This window comes from Panthera uncia, chromosome B4 (genome assembly GCF_023721935.1).
Source record: "Panthera uncia isolate 11264 chromosome B4, Puncia_PCG_1.0, whole genome shotgun sequence".
Lineage (NCBI taxonomy): Eukaryota > Metazoa > Chordata > Mammalia > Carnivora > Felidae > Panthera > Panthera uncia.
The window spans coordinates 10,441,146-10,451,920 of record NC_064809.1 but is presented as its reverse complement, the minus strand read 5'-3'; the positions used below and the strand labels follow the sequence as shown (position 1 = coordinate 10,451,920).

General features: G+C 42.9%; 1 protein-coding gene across 2 annotated transcripts in view; it reads left to right on the top strand.

The window, feature by feature from the left end:
* The first annotated feature begins 309 nt into the window (after window positions 1-309).
* The window catches only part of USP6NL (USP6 N-terminal like), a 183,420-nt gene continuing 172,954 nt past the window's right edge, over window positions 310-10,775 (top strand). For both annotated transcript variants that reach the window (XM_049626838.1, XM_049626836.1), the window contains exon 1: window positions 310-398. The gene's annotated coding sequence lies outside the window, so the exon portion shown is untranslated. The remainder of the gene's footprint in view (window positions 399-10,775) is intronic.

The window sequence follows — 10,775 nt, the reverse complement described above, 5'->3', positions numbered from 1 at the left end:
GCCCTGGAAGCGCGCCCCCGCGGCCGGCGGGAACGCGGGAGCGGCGCGCACGTGCCGCCGGGAAAGGGCCGCCCGGCCGCGCCAAGATGGCGGCGGCCGCCGCCGCAGCGGCGACGGTTGGCGGCGGCCCGTGAGGCGGGCGGGGCCGGCGGCGCGGAGGCGGGGTCCCGGGCGAGCCGCCCTGGGAGGCGGGGGCCGTTTCCATAGCGGCGGCAGGAGGTGTCGCGCCGGGGAACTTCCTGGTTCCCGGGCTCGGCTTCGCCGGGAGCCTCTTGGAAGGGAAACAATGGGGCGGAGGGCACTGCGGTAGCCGCCGCCGCCGCGCCGGGACCTGCTCGGCTGCCCCGACTCCCCGCTCTGCGCCCCGCCACAGCCTCCGCCGACGGGACCGTCCGGAGGTAACTTCATTTCTTCATCTCCCACCGCAGGCGGCCGGCCGGCGGCGGCGGTGCCGGTCTCCGGGGTTTCCTCCGGGCAGGGACTCGGGTTGGCCCCGGGGAGCCGGACGCCGCCATTCCCGGCCCCGGGGAGGTGGACGGAGCTGCGGCTCCCCGCCTCAGCTCTTGGGGGGGTCAGGCTCGGGGAACCTGTGCGGGGCCGTCCGAGTGCCCCCTGGAACCTGGATCGTGGGGCTCTGCGGGAGTGATTGGCAGGTTGGCGGGCGCCGGGTGGGGGGGCGCTGGGATGCAGGGGGCGTGCGGGGAGGGTCTGCGGCGGACGCCGCGCGAGGGGACCTGGTGGCGGGTGAAGGGGCCCGGTGGAAAGGACCCGGGTCCTCAGATCCTGGGGGAGGGGAGCCCCGCCGCCTCCCCCTCCCCCCCCGGAGCAAGCTTCGGTCCCCGGGAGACGTGTCTGTCTCCCCTGCAAGTTTCACTTGCGTCCTGCGGAGCCCAAGTGGGCAGGACTGAGGCGAACTTCGTTCTTTTAAATTACTGCCTTCGTGCCGCGGAACTTTCTTTCGGCTCCGCAAGCGGAGGATGGGGTGAATGAGGGAACCGGAGAGCCTGGAAATCTGTGCGCCTCTGCAAAGTTTGCAAAGTAGTTTGCAGCTAACAGCCGAGTGACGGTGCGGCAGATCTAATGCGTGAGAATGGTTGCTCGCAGGTATTTTAATGCCAGGAAATGCGAGGAGTCTGCGAATCCACATTTCTGTAAATTGGAAGACATTTCTATAAATTGAGAATTGCACTCTCCCCGCCTCCTCCCCTTTCCCCGCATTTTAATCCACAGTTGCTTTTTCGTCAGTAGACTTTGATAGGAGTTAAATGGGTCCCTTATGGGACTGGGGAGGATGTTTGAATTGGGGCACTACCCAGTCACGGGAAATAATGTGACACAAATGGGGGAAAAGAGAGTGGGGACACGATCTTAAATATTTTGCTTGCTGGAAGAAAGTGACTTTAATCCTATACTAATCCATTTATAAATGGAATCAAGTCTCTGGGATACACACTGAACATTTTGTAGCTCCGAAAAGTTGGACAGAACTTTAGAGATCACCGTGGCCAACTCCCTCTATGTGTTGAATCTCTGGGAAGTTCTAATGGAGGGAAGTCAGGGTACTTTTTCCTTTTGTAAAGTCATTTTAATAAGAATTCAGTTCGCCAGCATCACATGAACAGTGGTGTATTTACTTGTATTTCTCTATCAGACCCTCAAATTAAGAAAAAATATTTATGAGTTTGCTGTTTCTGATAATAAAGTTTGTAAACATAGTTTAGGTTTTTACTTAGAGTGGATGTAGATCCTGTGTGGGATTCTACCCACGCAATTGACATATGTCAAACGTACATAGGTCAAAATATAACAGAAAAAAATTATGCTAATAGAAGTATAAATTAATTTTTAAAGGAAAACAGGTATCCCGAGTTAACAGATTCCTTTGCTGATTAAAGAATTAGTGAGTTGTCTCAAAGGCATTTGAAGAAGCATCGTTTGCCAAACATGAAGAATTTGGGCCCGAGTCTTTGTGTTTGTGCCTACTTACTGTTTTTAGCTAGCGGTCAGACTCCCCGGTGCACTTGTTTCTGATGAGGGTAGCCCATTTCCAGTTATGACAGTGCTTCGACGTGAAATACCTCCTAGTGAGGACAACTGCCACTGGTTATACAAGCCAGTAAGTGGAAGTGTCAGCTTTGCCACCATCTGTCAACTGGCTGGCCATCCTTGGAGTTGTGGGGAACGAAGACAACTTCCTGGCATGGCGGATTCAATGTGGGCCTCCAGTGCCTGGCAGAGGTTGTACCGGTCCGCCGTGGCCGCCACGTGCACATCTATCTCAAGTTCCTGTTACGTTTTGCAGCCGGTGAACGTGACTGAGAAGGAGGCCAGTAAATGAAAGCTAGTGGCAGATTGAAAACACAGTTAACTTCGGTTAACGTGCACTAGGCATGTTAGTTAAGGCAGTTGGAAGCTGGCAGAAGACTTAGCCACAATACTAAAACTTGGGGAATTGGTGCTTCAGTTCGAGAGAAAGAGACAGGTGATTGCATTCTGGTTTATGTTTGCAATTTCACTTTAACCGTGCTTCTTTTGCTTTAGTGCAATGACATTGTTATCAACAGTGTTCTGACCGTTTATTCCCGGAAAGTTTCAGTTTGTCCCTTCAGGGTGATTTTTGAAAGGCATATTGGCATTTAGGTGGGATTCGCTGGTATTTAGAGTCTCTCTCCCCTCCGCCCCCCATTAAAAAGTATCTCACTTTTTACAGTGGAAGTCAACAAAAGTACTACCAATTTGAAAGAAATCTGTCTTCTGGCACATATCATTATAGTACCTGGGGGTCACAGCATGGGAATTAGAATTGCAGACACTTGGATTCTCAACCGATCTATGCCATTTCCAGGCTATATCATTTCATGCAAATAACTTAATTTTTGAGGGCTGTTTTCTTTGCAAAACTGGGGAGAATCATAAATTCAGATTTGTTTGTTCATCCAGCAAGTGTTTCTCCAGTGCCTTCCGTGCCTCAGGTTAGCTACCTTGTTTTCAACGATGACAGGGAGATAGGTTCTTTGAAGTACTGGGAGCTATAAAACCCAGGAGCAAGGAGCCTAACCTGACTTGGGGGTGGTTGGGCAAGCTTCCCTGAGCCAGGGACTCCTAAGACCTGAAGGAATAGGAGGAGATAGCAGGTGAAGAGGGGAGGTGAGCGGGTGGGACGCTGTGAGGATAAGACCAGAGCATGCGCACGGCCACGGCGCCTGAAGAGATTGCTGTGAAGGTTAGAGAAGAACGCTTGGGTAGGAGTTAGCTCCCCACACGGCCCGTCGGCAGCCGCGTTTGGTGTGTGGAGAAGGCTCTTGGCACCGCGTTCGAGTCCCCTGAACGAAGGGCTTATTCTTGCTCCTCAGCCCTCGTGGAAAGGGAGTCCGTGTCGTTGACTCTAACGCAGTAGACCTGGACATGCCTCTCTGTACGCTTTGGGGTCTCGTTTTTTAATTCTGGCGCTGTTCACTCTTAGTTTTTAAATCTGAAAGGCGGGAATGAAATAAAAAGATTCTTTGATTTCTTTATAGAGAGAGGCTATACGATATGAATATATGAATATAGTATTTTGATATAATTTTGGTAGCATTGTTTCTTTGCGAGAGCTTAGGCTACCTTAAGATACCTATCTCTCACAAAATGGTAGTAGCAATCTACCCTAAAATCAAAAAATATTTATTAAGGGGAGGGTAGTTTCATTTGCCTATAGGAAGGTCAGGAGTTGACTCTGGAGTTTCATATCTCGTTTGCTTAAGTGTTTTTGGCTCGAAATAGATATTTGATTATTCTCTGACAGAGGTACATGTTGCACCTGTGTCTTGCCGACATTGATGTCAGTGTAGAAAAAGTTATAATTTTATGCTGGAATTTTCCTTTCACTAAATTAGCAAGTGAATTAAAAATATTAGAGTAATGTTTTTCATGAAAGAAGTGAAAAAATATTGTTTTTGAGTTTCTTAATATATTAATTTCAATAACTTTACATAGATCAGTAATGGCAAATTAATCTTTTATTATGGAACTAATGCAGTATTTATAAGCTAGTTAGCTCTCTGAGCTTTTTTGTTCTTGTTTCTTCTTATTTGGTTTTTGGACATTTTAATGCTTGTTAGCATATCTGTGGTGAGAAAAGAGAAAGTGAAATAAGATTTCTAAAAGTCAGTCGCAGTAGAAAAGATTGGTCACAATTTATAAAAGTTAGGTATGTGTGCCAGATATTTTTGTGTATTTTGCTGATGACTATTACAAAAATGAATTGGCACTTAATAACTTTACATTGACATAAATATTTAAAAATTAAAAAAATCTACTTGAATTCCTTGTTTTCCATATTTTTTCCCCTCATTCTACCTTTGTTTTGGATTCTCTTTGTAAAAATAATTATTCCATTTACTCCTTTTTTATTAGCGTGGGATCATGTGTTCTTTTGCTGTTCCTTTAGTGTTGGCCTACGAAATTCTGATAATGTTTTCTCAACTTACCAAAGTATAATATTGAGACTTCCACTCTTTTTCCTGAGGTTGTGAAAGGCCTTTAAAAACATTTAAGTTAATTTTCTTTCTTTCTTCTTTTTTAAACCCATTTCGTTGTCACCATGTTTTAAAACGCATGTATATTTTAAACCCCAAAGATATATTTCTATTGTGCGAGCTGGGGAGGAGCAGAGAGAGAGGGAGACACAGAATCCAAACCAGGCTCCAGGCTCTGAGCTGTCAGCACAGAGCCCGACGCGGGGCTCAAACTCATGGACTCTGACATCATGACCTAGCTGAAGTCACACGCTTAGCTGACTGAGCCACCCAGGTGCCCCTCTTTGGCTTTGTTTCTATTGAGAAGTCAGTCATAGTTTATTGCTTCTGTCTTGGTAATTGGTTTCTTTCTCAGGCTATTTTTAAGATTTTCTTTTTGGATTTCAAAGAATCCTCCCTTTCTTGCTTGGGGAGTATACCTTCCGATGTCTTTCATCAGTTTTGGATAGCTCTCAGCCATCATCTCTTCCAATATTGCTTCTTCCCCATTCTGTTTCTTGATCTTTCTGCGACTTCAGTTCCACAGTGTTAGACTCACCAAATCCTGTGCATTTCACTTGCCTTCTGTATTTTCCATTCTTTTATTTCTTTTCTGTGCTGGATATTTGTGTGTGTGTGTGTGTGTGTGTGTGTGTTCTGTCTTCCAGTTTACTAAGTTAGTCTTCATCTAATATGCTCTTTTTTCTAAGTTGATTTATTTTGAGAGAGAGAGTGCGAGGCTGCACGCCCTTAGGAGGAAGGTGGGGCAGAGAGAGAGAATTCCAAGCAGGCTCTGCACCTTCAGCGCAGAGCCCGGTGTTAGGGCTCAGTCTCGTGACCTGTGAGATGACCTGAAGCGAAGTCAAGAGTTGGACTCTTAACTGAACCATCCAGGCGTCCCACTGTCTAGTATGCTCTTAAATGTTACTCTCTGGGTTCTTAATTTTGGTTAATTGTATTTTTCATTCTAGAATTTCAGTTTGGTTCCTTTTAAGTGGTCATGTCACTTTCATAGTTTCTAATTCCCTATCAAAAATTTCAAGCTCTGTACCTATCTCTTTGAACAGGGTGAGCATGGCAACTATCCCCTGGTCATGCAGATTTTTTCTGTAGTCTTTTATTTCTCGAGGGGTCTTATCTCCTAATGTTCCTGCCTGTCTTTGTGTACTGTTCATTCTATTTGAAAAAATAGGTCTAGAAGTAATTACCGATTTAGGTAAGGCTTTTTCTGTTGCTTTTGCCAGGCACTTGGTCTTAACTTTATTCAAATTAAGTTTTTTTGAATCTATGCAAGGATCGGTTTAGTTTACTTCTGTGTTATACCTTCTGGGATTCAGCCTTATGCGGTCTTATTCCAAAGTAGGGGATGGCTCCCTTGGAGGATCTTGTACTCTGACACTTTGGCTTCTGAGTCTCCAAGGCCGCCTCCATGCAGTTTAGCCTCTCAGGCATCTCTTGATTAGGCAAATATTTCCAGGAGGGAAGAAACCCCAATGTGCCACGCATGCTCTGCCCTGTCCTCCTGATTCCTTGTTAGTTCTTTGATCACCATCCTTCCCTACTTTTTAAATTAAGGTATAATATACATATAGTAATGTTCACTAATCTTAAATGTATATCCTGAGGAGTTTCTGTAAATGTATAATCATACTCAGATCAATATATAGAACATTTTTGCCACCCCAGAAAGCCCGTGTCACACTCCTTGCCAATCCATACTACCTATCTTCCTTGCCTTGGGTAACAATTACTCAGTTTTCTAGCACCATAGACTAGTTTTACGTTAAAAAAAACTCATTTATTTTGAGAGAGAGAGGGAGTGACCAAGCGGGGGTGGGGGGTGGGGGGGATGGGGAGGGGCAGAGGAAGAGGAAGAGAACGAATCCCAAGCAGATTCCGTGCTGTCAGCACAGAGCCTGACATGGGGCTCGATCCCGTCTCCCGTGAGATCATGCCCTGAGGTGAAATCAAGAGTCCTGCACTCAACCGACTTGAGCCACCCAGGTGCCCCTAGTTTTGCATTGCTTGTTTTTTGTTTTTGTCGAAATAGTATCATACAGTGTACATTCCTCTGTGTCTGATCTGGCTTGTTTCATTCAATACTGTAGTCTGTCAACGAGATTCAGCTATGTTGTTGCGTGTAGCGGTAGTGTTTCTTTTTCATTGCCCTGTACTTGTTCTAGTTACTGGGGCACCTAAAAAATTGCCTCAAAACTCAGTGACTTAAATAATGACCTTGATTTCCGTACAAAACTGTAATTTGAGCATTGCTTGTTACAGCTGCATTTGGTGTCAAGAAGGGCTGCTTGAAGGCTGGGCCTAATAGTGTTGGAAGTTTTGCCCACGTGTCTGCCGTTTGCGGACCAGCACTTAAATGTGGCCTGAGTGTGCTCACAGCCTCGTGGCAGTGTTCCAAGTGCTAGCGTCCTCCACACACATGCAGTGGGGAGAGCGGTGGAGATCCTGTGAGCCAGACACATGCTGTATGTCCTCTTATGACTTGGCTTGGAAACTTAATGCAGTTTTACTTCCGCTGCATTGTATTCTTTGAGGCAGTTATGAGCCTGCCTAGGTTTGAAGAGCGGGGGAACAGACTCTGCCTCTTGATGGGGAGAGAGAAGAATTCTGCCCTTGATCTTAGCCAAAAGGCCGAGAAGCAATGGGAGAGATCAGATTCTAGAAGAGCATGTGAGACCAGAAATGTTGTGGTCGCCATTATTGGAAAATATAGTGTGCCATAGTAGCAGCCTCATACACAAGCCTATCACAATTTATTTATCCATTCTTTTAATACACATGTGAATTATTTCCAGTTTGGGGCTATTGTAATAAAGCTGCTGTGGACATTTTTGTGCGTGTACTTTGTTGGGTTTATGCAGTCCTTTCTTTTGGAAATACCCCTGGGCACGGAACTATTGAGTAATATAGGCAGATACATATTTTGCCCTACTAGTTACTACCAATTTTGTCAGTGTGGTTGTACCAATTTATATCCTCTGATATTTTTAAGAATTAAAGAAATACATATATTTGTCTAGCTTTTTGATTGTATTTAAAACAAGAGGCTTGGTGTGTAATCTGTGGTCTAGTTTTATTGGAAATGTAAGTTGTATTTGAACGTGTATTCAAATTAGTGCTAAGTATAGTTACCATTAGCAGACTATCTGCATTAATTGCTGAAGAGAAATTTCTGAAATTTCTTTTTAGAACTTGCTTTTTGGAAATATTGAGCTCCGTCCCTCAATTTATATCACATTTTGTTTCTCATCAATGCTTATCATGAGTTTGAATTCTAAAGCTCATTCACCAGACTTGCTTGGGAAATATTTTTCTATTACAAAATCTTTTTCCTACAAAGCTGGTAATTTGCCGTCACCAGGGGTTGCCAGAAGAATGCTCCAGGTTCTTCCCTTAAACTTTCAGGGTTGCTCTTTTGATTACTTCACTACTGATAGTCATTTTAACTTTCTTCTAAGTGTCATTTGAATCTGGCCCCCTCCCACACCCCCTTTTTGTAACCAGCATTTTAGACCAGTTTGTTTCAGCTCATACCTGGTTTTCTGCAATAATTTATTGATTGATCCTACTAATAATGCTTGGGAAGTTAGAATTCTCTTACTCATTGAGTTAAGATTAGTTTTTAGGTCCTAAATCTAACAGTGCTAGAAAGAGAACTTAAAAATCATTTCAACTTATTTAAAAATAAGACCTGAAAACAACAACAACAACAACAACAACCAAAACTGAATCAGTGCTGGAGTATAGAAGATATTTAGATTACCGAAGCATTTTTTCTGGCATAATCACTTGACAGTCTTGAGTGGTAGGTGCGTTGAAAAGTTTAACTCTCATTTTACAGGTAAAGAACGTGAGTCTCAGCTGTGCCTCTTGTATCTAGGACTCCTTGTATGTTGAGTGATCTTCCTTCAGGGCCCACAACCTACCATCAATTTGCTGAATTCCAATCTTATTGACTACATGAATTTTCCTCTCTTCAACTTGATATATTTGCATCTTATGGCCAGTACGTTTACTCATTTTCATTCACTGCAGGGCCTTTGCATGAGCTGATAGTACTTTTGTCCTGAATTTGTTTGGTTAGTGGCTGGATGGCTGGGACCAGGTTTGTCTTGATTTTTTTATACCAAGCCCCTTGAGAAGTTTTTGCATATTGTCTAGCTGGATAAGTATTTACTGAAGGCATGGATGAATTCTTGTCTTTAGAATCTGGAGTTTTTAGCTGACTTTTAAAATGATGCCAGGCCTCTTAAAGTCAGATGTCTTGTATCCTTCGTTTTAGCTTTGATCTGCAGAGCTCGCATTAGGTGCACTTCTCTGATGGTATGTATCAAGTGCGTTAGGCAAATATAACCTGAACAAATTATAAGCTGCTTTTTTTTTTTTAAAATGTTTTAAATGTTTATTTATTCTTTTTTTTTTTTTTCAATATATGAAGTTTAATGTCAAATTGGTTTCCATATAAGCTGCTTTTGAAAGGCCCTGCCTCTATAGCTGTAGGTAAAGAAGCTTGGGAAAGGACATTTGTTTTTCTAAATACATAAAAGTTAGCATGTTCACCAGCGTAAAGCTGCTGGAATTCGATAAGTCCTTCTGGAAACCTAGCTCAGATTCTACCTGTAGAAGGGGAAATTAGACCTCATTCTTATCTGATGCTTCATTAACATACACATGTAAACAAACCGAGGAAATCCAATGATTTCACATTTTGCCCATCTCATTCTCTGACCTTATTAGCAGGAAGTGCTGTGTTGATGTAGTGAATAGTGGGTAGGAGAAATAGACCTTTCACTCTAGCGCTGACGGAAGATTTGCTTCACTTCTCTTGAGCTGGGAAAATATTGAAAGTTGTTCAAATTTAGCATTGTATTTCAGGGGGTATAAATTGCAGAAAGAGCATTCTTTATAGAAAGCCCAAGAATTAGGAAAGTATAGTGGTGAGACTTCCTGTGTCAATGAATAGTGACTCTAATATTAACTGAAGTTGTTTATCTGGAATGAGAAGACATTACCCAGTACGTATATGTGTGCCCAGCATATGTCTTTGAACCAATGAACTATGAATCTGAATTAAGAAAGAAAGATACTAGAAATCCTCTAATGTAAGTTCCACGGGGCCAGGATCTTTGTTTTGTTCTTGGCTGTGTCTGCAGGGCCTAGAACACTCCCTGGCTCATAATAGCTGCTCAGTAAATATTTATTGAATGGATAGTCAATTTGTATATTATCTGTTTGTTTTAAATTTAAAAACCCAACATTAATCATTTAAATATTGCTTTATAATCCTTTGGGAAATAAATTGGTTGAGGCATCATTTCTGATAATTCTTGTTGGACATTTGAATTGTTTATAAATTTTTTTGCTGTCATGAATCAAGCTTCAACAAAGGAAATTTTCTTAAGCTCTTTCTTGGGCTGGTAGTTCAACACATAGCAATGTTGTAAAACAGGCTCTAGGAATTTCTCCTAGAAAATGAACTTGGCTTGTGCAACTCTGAGGGTGAGATCAGAAGCTTTAGTGATCAGACCTCTGAGATCAGGTAGCACCAATGATATAGCTCTGAGTAGGCCTGCTGCTCTTACACATGTGGATAATGTCTAATCCTCAGTCTTTGCACGTGAAAGCTCTCTTGCAATTTGTAGTGGAACTGCCTATCACTTGACTTTGTCTTTTACTTTTAAAGAATGAATGAGTCACTACAAATATTTCTGCCTCTTAATTATAGTTTAAACATTCTAAATGCATTTAACTCCTTCATACGGATGGGTACACATATTCTGTTATTCTCATTTATCATCATTTCACTTCTGAATGGCTTGGGAAAAATTTTGCTCTTTCATATTAAAGTATTATAAAACTTATTCTACAAAAAGCTCTGTGTAATGTGTGTTACATAGGGTCTAATATCATGGTGTCTATAGTGTCCCCTCCCTCAACTTAAGCAATAGAACATTATCGGTATCCTCTTGGATCACATCTCATTGTTCCTCCTCCTCTGTCCATTACTTGTCCGGGGGAACTGTCAGGTTCAACTTTAGGCTCTAGCATTCTCTTGCTTTTCTGTATAGTTACATTGCATATGTATATGTCCCTGAACAACTTATTGTGAATTTTACATATTTTGGAACTTTATGTTAATAGTATCATTGTGTGTGTGTGTGTGTGTGTGTGTGTGTGTACTCACAAATTTAGTGAGTAAAGCTTTTTAGTAAAACTAAAACTCACACATTTCATTTGCATTTAAAGTTAATGTCCTTGCTC